At 38.3% G+C, this 15,571-nt stretch overlaps 1 protein-coding gene across 4 annotated transcripts in view; it reads left to right on the top strand.

Moving 5' to 3' along the window:
• Positions 1-1,165: 1,165 nt before the first annotated feature.
• Positions 1,166-15,571, top strand: part of CREB1 (cAMP responsive element binding protein 1) — a 49,451-nt gene continuing 35,045 nt past the window's right edge. Inside the window, exon 1 of one of the 4 annotated variants that reach the window (XM_026707772.2) lies at positions 1,166-1,428. The gene's annotated coding sequence lies outside the window, so the exon portion shown is untranslated. The remainder of the gene's footprint in view (positions 1,429-15,571) is intronic. The other 3 variants (XM_087919659.1, XM_026707773.2, XM_087919658.1) reach the window with 3 other exon arrangements.

Genomic DNA, 15,571 nt, shown 5'->3' with positions numbered 1-15,571 from the left:
AAATTTTAATGTAGGTGGCCTCTTTGACCCCTCTTTCAAACCACCAGTCCTCTGTCCAGAATGTGGGTTTTGCTATCTTCAAGAGTGGTCTTTGTCTTTCAAATGCAGATGGGTTGCTGAATCTGATGTTGTGCCATACAGTTATTTCGTTGCAGGAATATTTGATAATTTGTTTTTCCAACTTATGGAAAAACAAGTTATCATTCTTTTCCCAGAATTGCTGCTGGATCACAAAATAATGCCTTCTGAAACTCACCTATGGTGAAAATCCATCCTCTGTTTTTTGCAAGGCTAGTTTCCCACTGAGATGGGTTTTTTTGAACCCATCAGTAGGGTTTTGTCTTAGCTTGGCCAGATTTTTTGTTCTCATCCCAAAACAGGCATTCGAGAATGAGGGAAATGCATTAGCATTTTTTCCAGCACATTTTGCTAAATATATAATCGTTTAAAATAAAAAAAATTAAACGTGTATTTTATAAAACTATAACGAAACAGTTACTTCCAGACGTGATTCTTTGCTACCATACATATTTGTTCTCCTACCAAAAATCTTTCCTCCGTTTCCTCACGTGCGACCATCTTTCTTTAAAAAAAACAACAAAAAAAAACCCGTCCAAGCATTTTCTCTGTTTACATTTCCAAGCCTTGGCACGCTTTTGCTCCCATCCAGGCAGAATCGCAATCTCGCTCCGCCCGCCTTGCTTTCTACCCTAAATTCTCCCCGGTTTTGCTCAGCCTGCCCCTTCCTTACAGTATTCGCCGAACTGCCTCTTGCTGTCTTCGGATGCACTCGTCTCCTTTCGGAAATTTGTGCCCCCGACCTCCGTTTCGATTGCCCCGGGAGTGGCAGAGGGTTACTGGGCAAAGCGAGGGCCATTCCTTTCTGCCAAGAAAGCAAGCAGACGGAGAGCCGTGCTCTTCCTCGTAGCCCTGTCCTCCTCTTGGATCATGAACGTGGATCTGTGCTTTGTCGGTCAGGCCGAGCAACTAAAATGTCTGCTCAACAGTTCCCGCTTTAACAGCAGGCGTTATTCTCCCTCCCCTCCCCCCTCCCGCGCCATTCCGCGGGTAGTCTGTCGGTCGTTCTTTTCCGCCGCGGCAGCTTACCCCCTTCGGGCATTTCCGTGGAGGCCGTTCGGTTCTTTCCGTGCACAGAGAGGAGGGAGGGGGCGTGCGCGGGGCGGGGGCGGAGGAGAGCCGAGGCATGTTCGGCGGCGCTTGCTCCCTGGCTGGCTCCTCTCTCCCTCTCAGTCGGCCGCTGCTGCCTGCCTGTCGCCGGGGCTGGGAGAGCCTGAGAGAGCGTGTGTGTGTTATGTGAGTGACGCGGCGGAGGTGTAGTTTGACGCGGTGTGTTACGTGGGGGAGAGAATAAAACTGCGGCGAGAGCCTAGGCGCGAACGAAAGCAGTGACGGAGCAGCCTGTAGCCGGTAAGAGGAGAAAAGCAAAGAGAAGGAAGGAAGGCGACTAACAGCCCGAGAAGAAAAACAGGGAGGGGCGGCAGCCACAGGGCCGCCACCACCAGTACCAGCAGCGGCGCGGCCGTTGAGGCGGGGTTGCCTCTCGAGCGGGTGTTCGGGGAGGGGGGGAGGGAGACGGCAGTCGTGGGGAGCGAGAGGGAAGGAAGGACGGAGAGCCGAGTCCCGGTCTGGCCACTCCAGCAGCGCCGGGTCGTCTCCCCCTCGGCCTCGGGGTGGCCTTAATTTAAAATGGAGGCGCCTCTTTCCCCGCAGTTGCTCCTCTCCCGCCGAGCCCAGCCGCCGCCGGCCCGCGTGAGGAACAAAGAATAATGGCGGATGGAGACGGCGGCCGGGCGAGCGAGCAGCGGCGGGAACGGCGCCGCCGCCGCCGCCGCTCTTCCTCCGTGGGGAGGGGACGGTTCGGCGGCGGCTGTCCAGGGTTCCGGGGAGGGGGCAGGAGCGGGAACTCCACTCTCCCGCCACCGCTCTCTTGACCTCGGCGCCTGCAGAGAGAAGCGGCCCTGGGCGATCGGTCCCGGCCGTCTTTCTCCTTTTGGCGTGGCAGCGCGGGAGGCTCCTTCCTCTTCTCCGGCGGTGAGAAGCCTCCGTGCGCTTCCTCGCACGGGCCTGCCTAAGCCTTGGCTGGTTTACCCGCGGGTGTCCCGTTTGGCTGCAGTGGTTGACTGGGGAGCAGCGGTTTTGCCCTGGCAGGCAATCCCCTTTTTTTCCAGCTTCTCTTGCCCTCCAACCCCAACGCAGCTTGGCCACGTAGCCCTAGGTAACGAGGAGTTTGGGGGCCCAGCCCCAAAACCCGCTTGGATTTTCCCGCCCCTCTCCTGCAGGGAGTTCCTTGGCAGTGTTGACGGGGTTGGGGCAGCCTGGCCAAGTTACATCTGCAGTCTCTGCCGTTCTTCCTCTGTTTCTAGAGTTCCACATAGCCCAATGTTTTAAATTCAAATTTTTAATTTTTATGACTGCCCAAAATGTGCACCGAGATTAAAAAGCTTTCAGAGTCCCTTTGTAATAAAGTTCTTTGAATCAAACCTACATTCTAGAACAATTTCCTCCCTCTCGGCGCTCTCTATATAGTGTGAAAGGCTGAGGCTATCGGAAACAAACTTTTATCAGCTTTTGAGAGAACTTGGCTTCACTTTTCCTCCAGTTTCATTTTCTGTATTTCACCTGTCTAGCATAGTAATCCATGATCACAGTAAAGATAAGAGATACATTAAATGAAGTGATTCTTTGTTAGTAATATACTTTGTGTAGTGATACAATGTATATTGTCCTAAACATACTATAAAGAAATCCTTCTAGAATTAGGGTTAGTAAAAACTTCAAGTGATAGTAATAGGTGATAAGTGATAGTAATATTTGGGTTTCTGTCTTGCAGTTATCTGTACATTTGCACTCCGCATTTGCCAGCTCAGAATATTCTAAGGCCTGAGAACATGTAATCATATATTATCTTGTTAGTATAGAGAAATATCATTAGCACTCAAAAAGCTGGCACAACATGTAAGGGAATTTTACACTTAAAATGCAGAGGGGTTTTTTCCAGTTTCAGATTAGTCTGTAATGTACATTATGTTTCTATTGATTTTTTAACTACCACCCACGTAGATTGGATATTAAAATATGAATTCTTCAAAACATTATTCAACTTGTGCAGACTGGATGCTATTGACCCCTTCCAAACCTGAAAAATGGCTCATGGGGATTAGAAACTCTTTGAAAACCAGAGGCTTCCACGACTAGTTAATCAGATTAGGATAAACTGGGTGTCCCTGGTGATGCTATCTGATTTAGATTTCACAGATTGCATTCTTAGTCATCTATCTGTAATTGGCAGCTAAATGCTTTGACAAAAAATAAAATTTGAGCCTAAAAGTGCTAAAACATAAGACACACTGGTACTCACATTCCTTTTTTTAACTTCCCTAATAATTGTCTTTCAGTCCAATACTTCATGTTAGTTATTGAAAAAAATACCAGGATTATCATATTTTATTTGATTATATACCATCTTTATTTTTGGTTAATGTGAGACAGTGTATATGCTGTTGCCTCCTATTTACACATAACAACCCTCTGATGGGCCTTGGGCTGAGAAAGAAATGACCCAAAGTCATCTCTAGATTCTAGACATATATTCTTTTCCATGTAGTGTAGTGCAAATAATACTATCTACTGCAGATAGCACTGAACTTCACAGGGATGCAGAGGTTTTAGTTTTGCAACATTAAGAAAGTCATAAGTTGCTCACTCAGATATAATTGGGGAAAACTTCATAACTTTAGAAGCTGAAATTCTTGCAGTGCTAAAAGGAAAATGTTTGGAAGCTATACCTTTTAAGTCATTCAAAAAGTTCTGGATTTTTTCAAATATTGAGGGTTATACTGCATTGCTTTATCTTTTAGAGTTTTGACCAATCATTCTGATTTTTTTTGATTAGTAGGATAGTATTCATATGCCAAGCACAATAATCTGGGATGCATTTATTGACTGCTTTCCTCCTCCTGTACTTTGAATAAAAGTTCCCGGTTTCTTTTTAAAGAGATAACAGACTTCGTTAGCTGTATAATCCCATATACTAGTCAACGGTCAAACATCTTATTTGTTAAAATACAGTAATCATTTTTCACATAATCTGTTCCATATGGATACCATCAGAAAATGAATATTTTAAAGAAAAGTAATCTATTTTCCAAGAGATGTTGCTTGTAAGGGGAGCTTTCCATTGGGTTGCCTATGCTGCAGGCCATAAATGGCCAAGTTTACTTTACAAAAATGCCTCTGAAAGCATTATTAGGATAAAGAGAAACTTGGAAAATGTAATGGGGCTAATAAACCTGGTTGCAAAAAATGCAGACTGTATAAGAGGACAAGAACAAGACTTGGTATCTTGTTTGTTTGCTTCCCCCCCCCAACTTTTATTTATAAATCAAAGGTGATGAGCATATCTAATACCTCTTCCTCCTATTTTCTCCACAATAACAACCCCAAGAGATAGGATGGGTTAAGAGAATGATGGGCCCAAAGTCATCCAGCAGTTGTTACTACAAACTACTACTTATTCAGATTTTTGCACCCTGATTTAGTAGCCTTAAAAAATAGGGATGAATGAATGTTGCAGTGCTTTAGTTTTCTGTAGAGTGTAATAGGCTACTGTAATTTGTTTTCAAATGAATACATATTTTTTCCATCTTCATTTTTTTTGAAAATTTGATAATATTTCTAATTGCTACATTATATGTAAGGATTTTTCAGAAGAATTAAATGTACTTTAGCCAAGTGTTAAAAGCCTAACGTTGGAAAGCCTCACATATCCTTTTAATTGCCTTATTTAAAGTCTATTATTTAAACTTGAATCCCAACCTCAACTATGAAATTCAGATTTTGTATATTTCCATCTATTTGCTGTTCATCCAATATAAAAACAAAAGATGTTCCAATTTGTGTGGTCTACTTGTGGATTGTATAGAAAATTAGTTTTTAATCCAATAATTTCAAGTTTTCTGGCATGTTTACCTGTATCAGGATCATATGTGAAGATAAACAGTTCTCATCAACTGGACTTCTATTAAGCAATCATTTCAATGAGCCACAATTGACTCTTTTATGTCATACGAGTCACAAATCATGGTTTATGCATCATAATAGCTGGATTCATATATTACTAAACAAGCACCAAACATATAACTTCTTGCACAATATGTGAATCAATTCATAAAGCTATCCCAGACCAGTTACTCCTGTTTACCCTGCATGTGCTGATGAACAAATGATTTTCACACTTTCTTCCCTTTAATATCTACCTGCACCAATTCATGATTGGGGGTGGGTGGGGGGATGTTCATTTTTGATGCCTTTGTGTCAATCTTGATTCCTGGCAGTTGCCTGAACTGGTAACTGCAGTATTTTTTTTAGAAGTGGTTTGTCTTTCGGTGTCTGTTTTCTGGGACTGAGAAGAATGACTGGCCCAAGGTCACCTGGTTTTGTGCTTAAAGTAGAACTAGAATGCAGAATCTCCCAATTTCTAGCATGGTGCCTTAATCACTATTCTTTGGTTCTTTGTGATACAGCAGAGAAATAGTCCCGCACACAGTGAAAATATATAGCCTATCATGATTTTGTCATAAAATGAAAAATGAAACTTTAACAGCTCTTATGGCTCAAGCTTGAATTGATGGGAAATGTGTGGGAGAAGTTTTCCCACAATTTTAATGCCTATCAGTGATGGGTCTCTGCTAAAGATCTCTTCTTAACTTCATTAATGATAGCAGAAAGTCTTGTCTGCCTTATGTTCTTATACCTGGTACATTTGCTAAGCTGTAAATGGTAGTTTTATTATAAAATTGGTTGGAATCATGTCAAAAATATGGCAAAACAAAACCAGAAATGCATTTTGATTGAAGTACATTATATAAAGCGAGAACCAAGCCTGCAACTCCTAAAAAGTTGTGTGTAACCCCTCAAATGTTTCCATTATAAGCACTCACTCCAGCAAACTTAAGAATGACCAGCCCAGAACATACCCAGCACTCATGGCTTTACACAGAAGAAAATTGGAAACACAAATATATATTTATTTAGCATATGGCAAGTAATGTAAATAGCTTCACTTAAGAGAAACATATCTGTCATTACTTACCTGTCAAGACTGTGAGAACCAGAGTACCCCCTCTGATTCACTTCAGCAGGCTTATGGTTATACTGTAGTTATGGTGTCCTAGTTACATATCTCAACTGCAAACTTATGTATATCACTTGAAAGTAAGGCTGAGCTTTGGAAGACTAACCTCCATTAAAATATTGGTCTATATGTGACCCATTTAAACCATGTGTATGCAAAAACCTAAAATTGCATTTTTTGAAGATAAGTATAAGACAAGTATAAGGCAATTATTTTCTATTAAAATTAAAGCTAAAATATTTATTAAATCAACTTTCTGCATTCTTGAAAAAAGCTTATAGTATATCAAATATACAATTAAAACACAACAAAACATAGCAGTCTAAACAAAGGGCTCCACAAACACATTGACTTCAGGCTTGTGAAAATAGCTAAGTCTTAATGGCCTTCTAGAACTGTAGGAGAGTGGGTTCTATACATAATGTGGGGGCAATTCTATACCAGAAGATAGAGCTGTGAAATAGAAAGCTAAGGGATACAAAAAGAAACAATTTTCCTTTGGAAGTAAAATTGTTTTGGTAATATATTTATTATTAATGCATCTGTAATTAATCCTCATGCTATTACATTGGTATTAAAGAATTTATCATCGGCTATTTACAATTGTAAATTGCTCTGATAAAATTACTGAATAAAATTCTGCTAATTTTGGTAAAGACAGTAGTTTTTTAAAAGTCAGTGTTCATTTTTGGAGAAACAATATATAGCATCCCAAAACAACATGTCTTATGTTTTTTAAAATTGTTAGTAGTCTATTTTATGGATGATCAAACCTTCATTTTCACAGAAAGCTGCATATTGATTCAGTGACTGATAAAATTGTGCACCATCCAGAGCCTATAGTTTGGGATGATATTGTATCATAAATAAAACCATTAATATTGACTAGTGTCACTTTTTTTAAATGTGCCTTTTTCTTTTGAGATTAAAGTTGCATAGGTATATATCCAGTTAATAGTATGTTCCATAATTGCTCTAATCATAACATTTATATTAAAATTACATTTAATTCAAATGATTGAATCACAATTAAGTGAATGGCAGACTCGATAATTGCTATTAAACTGAAAATAGACAGCAAGATACTAAAGGAAGAGATGCGTGTGAATGAGAGCCTTAAACACTACACTCTGAGTGGGTTATTATTAATCCTGCTGAAACCTGATACCCTTAGATGCTGGGTTAATAGTGGTTAGCAAAGTGACTGCTAGAATTCCTAGGTGATTGAAAAAGACATGTCAGAGGAGCATAATGACATACTTTATTTTGTAGTGTATCATCAGATAAGGACATTGCTTAAGCTTTGCTTATTTCAAATCTTAGGGATAAGGGACATTCAAAATCTAGATAAGGAAAACTTTCTAATTGATCTATAAACCAGCACTCTTATCAGCTGATCTTAAACCAAAGAACGCCATCAACCACTTTCATCCAAGTTAAGAAAACAATTTAAGGTCTTTTGTCTTTCTTTTTAGACTTCAGTAAAAATTCCTATTAAAAATTTATCACATTTGCACTAAATGGTAATGTGTTTTTACTGTAGCCTCACAGAATTTGTTTATTGTATTGATAATAGTACATATTATCTCATTCAATTTGTGGTCAACACTTGTTCCAAAATATTTTTAACCAGTAGCATTACCAAAATCCTATCAGATATACAATGGATATTTCCCATCCTATATCTGCATTTGCTTTTTGTTTGCTAAATGAAGAAATGCTCATTCATGTTTATACTGTTAAATTTCATTCTGTTCTTTTCAGCATTTCCCATTCAGCATTTTCCCACAACCTATCAAGATACTTCTAAGTACTTTTTTCTTCTTGGTCATTGGCTACATCAACCAAATATGTATTAGTGAAAATTTGATGAGCATTCCATCAGCCTCTTCATCAAAATCATTAATAAAAACATTTAACAACAGAGACTGTTCTCTTCCTTTCTGTTTGAAGAACCATTGATGAGTGTTCTTTGGGTATTTCTTTAAGCCAAGCTATGTACCCACCTAATCATGCCACTCCACATTTAACAAGCTTGTTAAAAGCCCATACTGTTATGGGCTCTTTGTCATATGCTGTGGTGATGTCAAGATACATTATGCCCATTGTATTCCTGCAGGCTATTAAGGAAATTGGTTCTGTGATTGAAGGCACCAGAATAGAAACCAGGAGGTGTGAGTGTTAGCTTGCCTTAGGAACAAAATTAACTGGGTGACCTTAGGCCAATCACTCTCACTCAGCCCTAGGAAAAAGGCAGTGGTAAACCAAAATTTTGCCAAGAAAACTCCAGAGACTCACAGTCACCAGGAGTCAACAATGACTTGAAAGCATGTGTGTATACATGCACGTGCACATACACAAAGTATCACTGAATCAAAATTTCATCTGGCACAATTTATTCTCAACAAACTGCTGAATCCTGTTATTGCTGTGCTTTCAAGGTATACTGGAATTTCACCATGTATTGGAATTCAGCTAACTGTTTTGTACTTTTCTGGGAGTACTTTTCCCCTCCCCACATATACTTTTTCAAACACTGGGAAGTTGGCTCTCTTGATTATTTGACACTTCGCCAGTTGTAGAATTTCTCAAAGATCATCTACAAGAGTTCAATCAAGTTATCGGAAACCAGTATGTTAAGGTACACTTCATTTCATCTTGAAGATTTAAACTTAACCAAAATAACTTTAAAGAAGTCTTAGATTTTTTTTAAAAAAAGAAAAACATTTTCAGGAGGAGACTGAACTTTTTAATGCCCTTGATGGAGAGAAACATCCCAAGTTTTCCTTCTGCTCTCCCCAATTTCTTGGTAAAACAGATACAATTTAATTGACTTTCTCTCAGTATTCTGCAGGCTTGCTTAATTAATTGATTTCAATGATTCTCACATATCCGAAAAATCAGTTTTGTTTCACATTTATAAAAATACAGTCTCGGAATAAATCCAATCTTCACAGCATAGAAGTATGCTGAGAAAAAGCTGGCTGAATACTGTAAACAAGAAACTTATGCAGACTCATAATTAGTTTCTATAATCCAGTACTGTATTGTTTATTATGAAAGCCAATTAATTGATCATTTTAATCTGGCATAGATTAAATGGTGTATTCAGTAACATGTCCTTTGTTACTGAGTTCTGGGCTATCTCCAAGGCTGGAACATTCCCTGTGTATTGTATAAATAAAAATTGAACAGGCTGAGTTCAGGTTTCAAAATGTGTTTTAAAAATTGGACAATCTCTTATTAAAACTTTAAATCCCTTCTGTAGCGATTTTGTCATCATGAGTATTTTATAAAAAAGTTGCACGTTCTGTTGATTTACATGTCTAATGAACATAAACTGAACACAATGTAGTGTATTATTACACAATAATTCATGTTGCAGCCAGTACATATGAATAGGCCAGCTCTATTTCATGCACCTATAGGTGACAATACAGGTAGTCCTCAGTTTACAACCATAATTGAGCCCAGAATATCTGTTACTAAGTGAGACATTTGTTAAGTGAATTTCACCCCATTTTACAATCTTTCTTGCAACTGTTAAGTGAACCACTGCAATTAAGTTAGTAACATGGTTATATGTATTTGGCTTCCCCATTAACTGCTTGTCAGAAGGAGGCAAAAGGTGATCACATGATCACAGGACACTACAATTGTCATAAATATGAGTCAGTTGCCAAGCATCTGTACTTTGATCTCATAACTAAGGGGGTGCGGCAACAGTTATGTGAAAAATGGTCATGTCTCTTTTTTTAGTGTCATAACTTTGAATGGCCACTAAATTAACTTATAAGTTGAGGACTATTTTTAACGTTAACTAAGCCACGAATGTCATTTATAATTTTTATACAGTATTGTCTGCCAGAGCTTAATGTTACCATTAAGCTCTGGCAAACAATTACTGATCAAAAGTCAAGATGGCTTTCTTTGTTACAGTATTTGAGGTTTTAAGCATTGTTTTAGGTGTCGACTATTGTTTTAATCTTCAGTCCACAACATTATTCACAGATCATTGGAAAAATAGACATATTTTCTTAATATGGTCAGGTTGTGATAAAATAGATTTAAAGAAAATGAAAGTTATTTCAAGTATGGTAGTAGTTTGAATGTTGATAGATAATTTAAAGTTTGCAGGTTTGTTCCATTACACATATTCTCAGTTGCATTTATAAAATACTGTGTACTCATTTATGTTTATTTCCTACATTTATATCCTGCCTTTCCACCAGAGCTCGGGTGGCTTATATATGCATTATTCTCCTTCAATGTTTCTTCATAAGAAGCCTTAATTAGATTGGCTTTCAAGAGAGCGCTTGACTAAAGTAAACTTATATGGCTGAAGGTGGACCTGAATCTGAATCTCAATCTAGCTTTTATATCATACTGGTGCAGAATATTTTGTTGTGTTGTGAGATTGTTTTGTGTATGTGTAACTAAGACAAACATAACGCTTCTAAATAAAATTGCACTTTCTGAATTTAATTTTGCTATTTTTCCTAATTGGGGAAGGCTCTCAGTGATGGCAAGGAACATTAATGATGGAACTCTCGTTATCAGTTTTCTTCATGAGTTGTAGTGGAAACCTTGCTTTTCTTTCCTGTTCAGCCAAAGACTGGAGTTGCAGCTTTACAATCTCTTGTTTATCAAAGTTGGCTAATTGCTTTGATTTAAACATATTAAATCGGGTCATTCTGGAAGACTGCTCTGTGGAACCCATGGTGATCTCAGTCTTGCACATCAATTGCAGCTTCTTTGTTGGTTTCCTGATTTACGCGAGTGAATCTAATTCTGTGGAGGCTGACCAAAGAGTGGTCACTTGAAGAATTGATCTCTCTCTTCTCTCTCTCTCTCTCTCTCTCTCTCTCACACACACACACACACACACACACACACTAGTTTGATGTGTAGACAAATGCTTTCTCCTGATAGAAACTGGCAAGAACAACACTATCATGGCACTTAAATAATAATTCATCTTCATCTATTATGACTAAAATTATGTCAGAAATAGTATAGGGAGGAAAAATCTGCAAAGTATAATTTTTACTTGTCATAGTGAAAAATAATCTCATTAGTGCAATTCTTTACTACATTTACAATTGATATAAAAATGTGTTAAGATAATAACTTTTAAAATTCCCAAAGAACAGTATTCTCCAAGAGGAGGAAAGCAGCAAGCAGATTTTTAATAAGAGAATCAGAAGCTGTCTCTAAAGAGGGTGGTTATCTTATTTTATGTATTTGTAATTTTTATTAGTTGGCCATCTTACACCAAGATAAGTCTGGGTGGCTTATGGGATAATTAATTATTAATCTTTAATCATTTCATTATTGTGGATATATACTAAATTGGGGCCTAGATATAAACTATAATCAGTGAATGTCTTGCAATATTGATTATATTACTAGTACAATGGTAATAAAGTTAGTGACCCAATCCAGAGTAAGAGATTTTATCCTTTTAGTTTCATTTCAATGTTGTCTATGCAAATTATAGCTTGCCTTGGCACCCAAATAGAATTTTTTTTGCTTGCATTTGATCTTTAAAACTTAACCACTTCAAAGCACTGTGATTTGATGTGCAAGTGCACAAACTGACTTACCAACTCAGTCAAGATGGCTTGGGGCACAACATCAGAGAAGGACTTGGCCGTGCTCATCGACAGCAAGCTGAAAAAGAGCATCTGCTAACACAGTTCTGGGGTGCATCAGAACACCCCTCTATTCATATAGAATATTGTAAATGATTCTGAACACCATATTTCCAAAGAGATATTGTTAGATTAAAATAGGTTCAAAAGAAGGCAAAATTTAATTCAGAAAGGTGAGAATAAGCTCTATTGTGAGGACATTTTGAAGGAACTTGGGATATTTCATCTAGAGAAAAGAAGACTAAGGGGAGAGATGGTATTTTTGTTCAGTAATATAAAAGGGACTCATAAGAGAAGATAGCGAGAAACTATCTTCCATTGCCATATAAACTAATACCAAAAATATTGCTTGTCAGTGCAGATACAAAGTTTTAAATACAAGGGGAAAGTTACTGTTAAGATCAGTACAGCAGTGGAAAAGTCTACCCATGGTAGCTGTAGATTCTCTACTTCTGGAGTGTTTTTTATTTTTCAAAAGCGCCTGGAGAGCCATCTCTCACATATAGTTTAGTCCCGTCCCCCTCCCCCCCATTGCAAAAGGTTGAACTAGTTGATCTTTGGGTCTATTCCAACTTTACAGTTCTTTCATTTTGAGATTCTGTGCATCTGCATTCTTACCATTTTTTCAATATTCTTACAGCATTGGCTATTGGTTATTTGTTTCTTCAGTACTAGTTTGTATAGCATTTATTTTGCTTCATTGTTTTATAACTGATAAAATAAACATAAATTCTTAGACAAATTTCCAAATACTTTCTCCAACATCAGTTTTATCCCAGATCATTTTATAACCTTGAAATTCCAATAATTCCAATTTTATCCCTCTTCACTCAGTTCTGAAACAATTTCATATTTCCATTAAAATCATTCTGTTTCATTGTCTTTTAATCTTAACTGTTCCTTTGATTACATTATTTTTAACTATGCAGCAATTACTCTTGTTCCATACACAGCCTCTTCCATTTCATACTTCTTTCAAGGATCCTTTCTCATTTTTTCCATGTAACTTGAGATATGCCCTTACTATAAGAAGCACTCATGAAACAGATCACCATCCTCATTTGTTGTAGGCTCCCCAAATGGCCCAGTCACTTTGCTTTCTTGTCTTTGTCCATTCATGTCCCATCACAGAATCATTATTTCCTTTGAGTTACAATTGTTCCGAACTTTCCCCCAAACTCATCTCAGCTTCTCCCATCAAGACATTTCCCTGAAGTATAATACACAGCTATCACCAATCTATTAATTTTATTTTCACACATGCTATAACATCCTAAATAGAAATTATTGACCTATATTACAGCTCTGTCATTCATTATTACACTATATGTAATCCTCAAGTTAAAACCACAGTTGAACCCAAAATTTATGCTGCTAAGTGAAACATATGGTGATTTTTGCCCCATTGTATGATTTTTCCTGCCATAATTGTTGTGAATCATTGTATTTGTTAAGTTAGTAACATGGTTAAGTGAATCTGGATTCCCCATTGACTTTGCTTGTCAGAAGGTCTCAAAAGCTGATCACGTGACCCCAGGTCACTGTTACCATCATAAATATGAACCAGTTGCCAAGCATCTGAAATTTGATCATTAACCATGGGGATGCTGCAATGATTGTAAGTGTGAAAAATGGTCATAAGTCACTTTTTTCAGTGCCTTTGAACAGTTACTAAATGAACTGTTGTAAGTCGAGGACTACTTGTATAGGTTTACTTTTCTGCATGTAATATACAGTGGTGGGCTGCTACTGATTCAGACCGGCTTGCCTGTACCGGTAGTTCCGGCCACCGGCTGAGCCTGCCTACCCACCCAGTGCTATCCTGTTCTATATATCCAGCTTGCTTGCCCCCGCGCATGCAGCCCAGCTAAGTTTTTGCACCCCGCCCACTCTGCTCACTGCGGCTGCTGCGCGCAGGAAATCTCCAGTTTTTTCAGCTGTGTGCAAGTGCAGATGGTGCACACGCTCACATTTTTGGTTCTGCACTAGGCAAACCAGTTGTTACAGTCTGTGCAACCCACCTCTCTACATAGAAGTATTTTTCATTCCATTTCTTAATTCATGCTCTGTCATTTACTCCTTACATTTTAATTTACACTGTTTTATATGGCACAGTTGGCACTAAGTCACAGACATTTGTTTCTTTCACTCTTCATGATTGGCTCAATTAAGGTTTTCCCATAATGCTTTTTTGTAAGTTGGAGTTGATTGCCAGCTGTAGTTGAAGCTGTGCCACATGTAGTATTCCCTGCTTAACAATTAGAACAGGAGTGGTCAGCCTGAGCGTGTATTGGCCAAAATATCACTTGTGCAACCAGAGCCCAGCATGCTCATAGTTTCATGCAAGATAGAATCTAAATTTTAACAATAGCAAGTTTTATCATAAACTAGGTTATCAGAGTTTATTGTTTGGTGGACGGTTACAGTTAAAAATCCACATCAAGAGTAAAGGATAATTTTAAAATTTTAAATTACCAGACCCTTCAAATCTTAACATCACTTTTAGTTGACATTTTGTTGCAACTTTTTTGGCAAAAATCTTTGCCATAATTATTATTTCATAATTTATTTTTTATGCTACTTCTATCTTCAATTTGATTGCTTGTTATGCTAGTTCTTATCTTTGATAAAACATGTAACATAGACAATACTCTTAAGCAAGATTAGAAAAATCATCAGAGACAACTTCTAGAAATAAAAAGTGATTCTCCCTTCTTACCCTGTATCATGTATGACTTACTCAGTAGGTCCTCTGATCTTCTAAGGAGGTCTGTGAGAGGATTGGGAGGAGCAGAACAGAGAGCCAAGTTCCACCAGTTACTTTGCATAAGGTTTTCTGTAGGAAAAAAATGCAGTTGATTTTACCTGTAAATAAATGCAAAATGTATTATTTTTGTAATGTTAAATCTAATTGCGTGCAGAACTGCTGTAATTAATTTATTATCAAAAGCAGCCCTCACTTAACCACAACTGGGACTGGAATCTTGGCCATTAAGTGAGACATTTGACTATTCGCATGACTGCTTTGTTCAATTACTGCACTCCTGGCTGTGGTCTTTAAGTGATTGCATTGTTCATTAAGCAGACTGTAGTCCCAGGATGTCTCTGGCAGAGAGAGATGTCTCAGAAGCTGAAAATCTTTCCCACTGAAATCCTGAGGAAGAGACACTCATGTGCAGCCTGTCCCAAGTCTCACCCCCCAGTCACCCAGTGTTCTTTATGTAACTGTGCTGCCACACTCCTTGAGCTGAAACAATTGCTTGGATTTTGTCTTCCTTTCATCTCTACGGGTTGGTTGAAAAAACTGCCTATCAAAGGATATCCGCTCTTTCCCATCCTAGAAGAGAATTCCTTCCATGAGGTGCAGAAACTGAGCTTAAATCATCAAAAAGGATATCAGTTCTCACTATGTGTGAAAGGAATGTTTTCGATGGGGTGCAGGAATGGAGTCTGATCTTTAAGGAGTTTGGTTTCTTCACCCCACAGAATGAGTTTAGCTTTCCTCAGTCAGCCTCATAAACCAAAGAGAGTCCTCTAGACAAGTGGTAGAGAAGATTGCAAATGGCAATCACATGATTGCAGGACCTTACCCTCTTAAGAGTGAACAGCTTGCTCAGCACCCAGATCACAATCATGTCACTTGGGGAGGAAGGTGGTGCAACCTTTTGTGATGACCTGTAAAGCATCCTTTCCTACACTATCGTAAGTTTGAACATCATTAAGCAATCAATCATAAACTCAAGACTACTTCTATGTAAATGAA

The sequence above is a fragment of the Pseudonaja textilis genome, chromosome 1, assembly GCF_049901715.1.
Source record: "Pseudonaja textilis isolate UNSWEBS1 chromosome 1, rPseTex1.2, whole genome shotgun sequence".
Lineage (NCBI taxonomy): Eukaryota > Metazoa > Chordata > Lepidosauria > Squamata > Elapidae > Pseudonaja > Pseudonaja textilis.
Note: the sequence above shows the minus strand (reverse complement) of the source record. Positions and strands in the feature narration are given on the sequence as shown.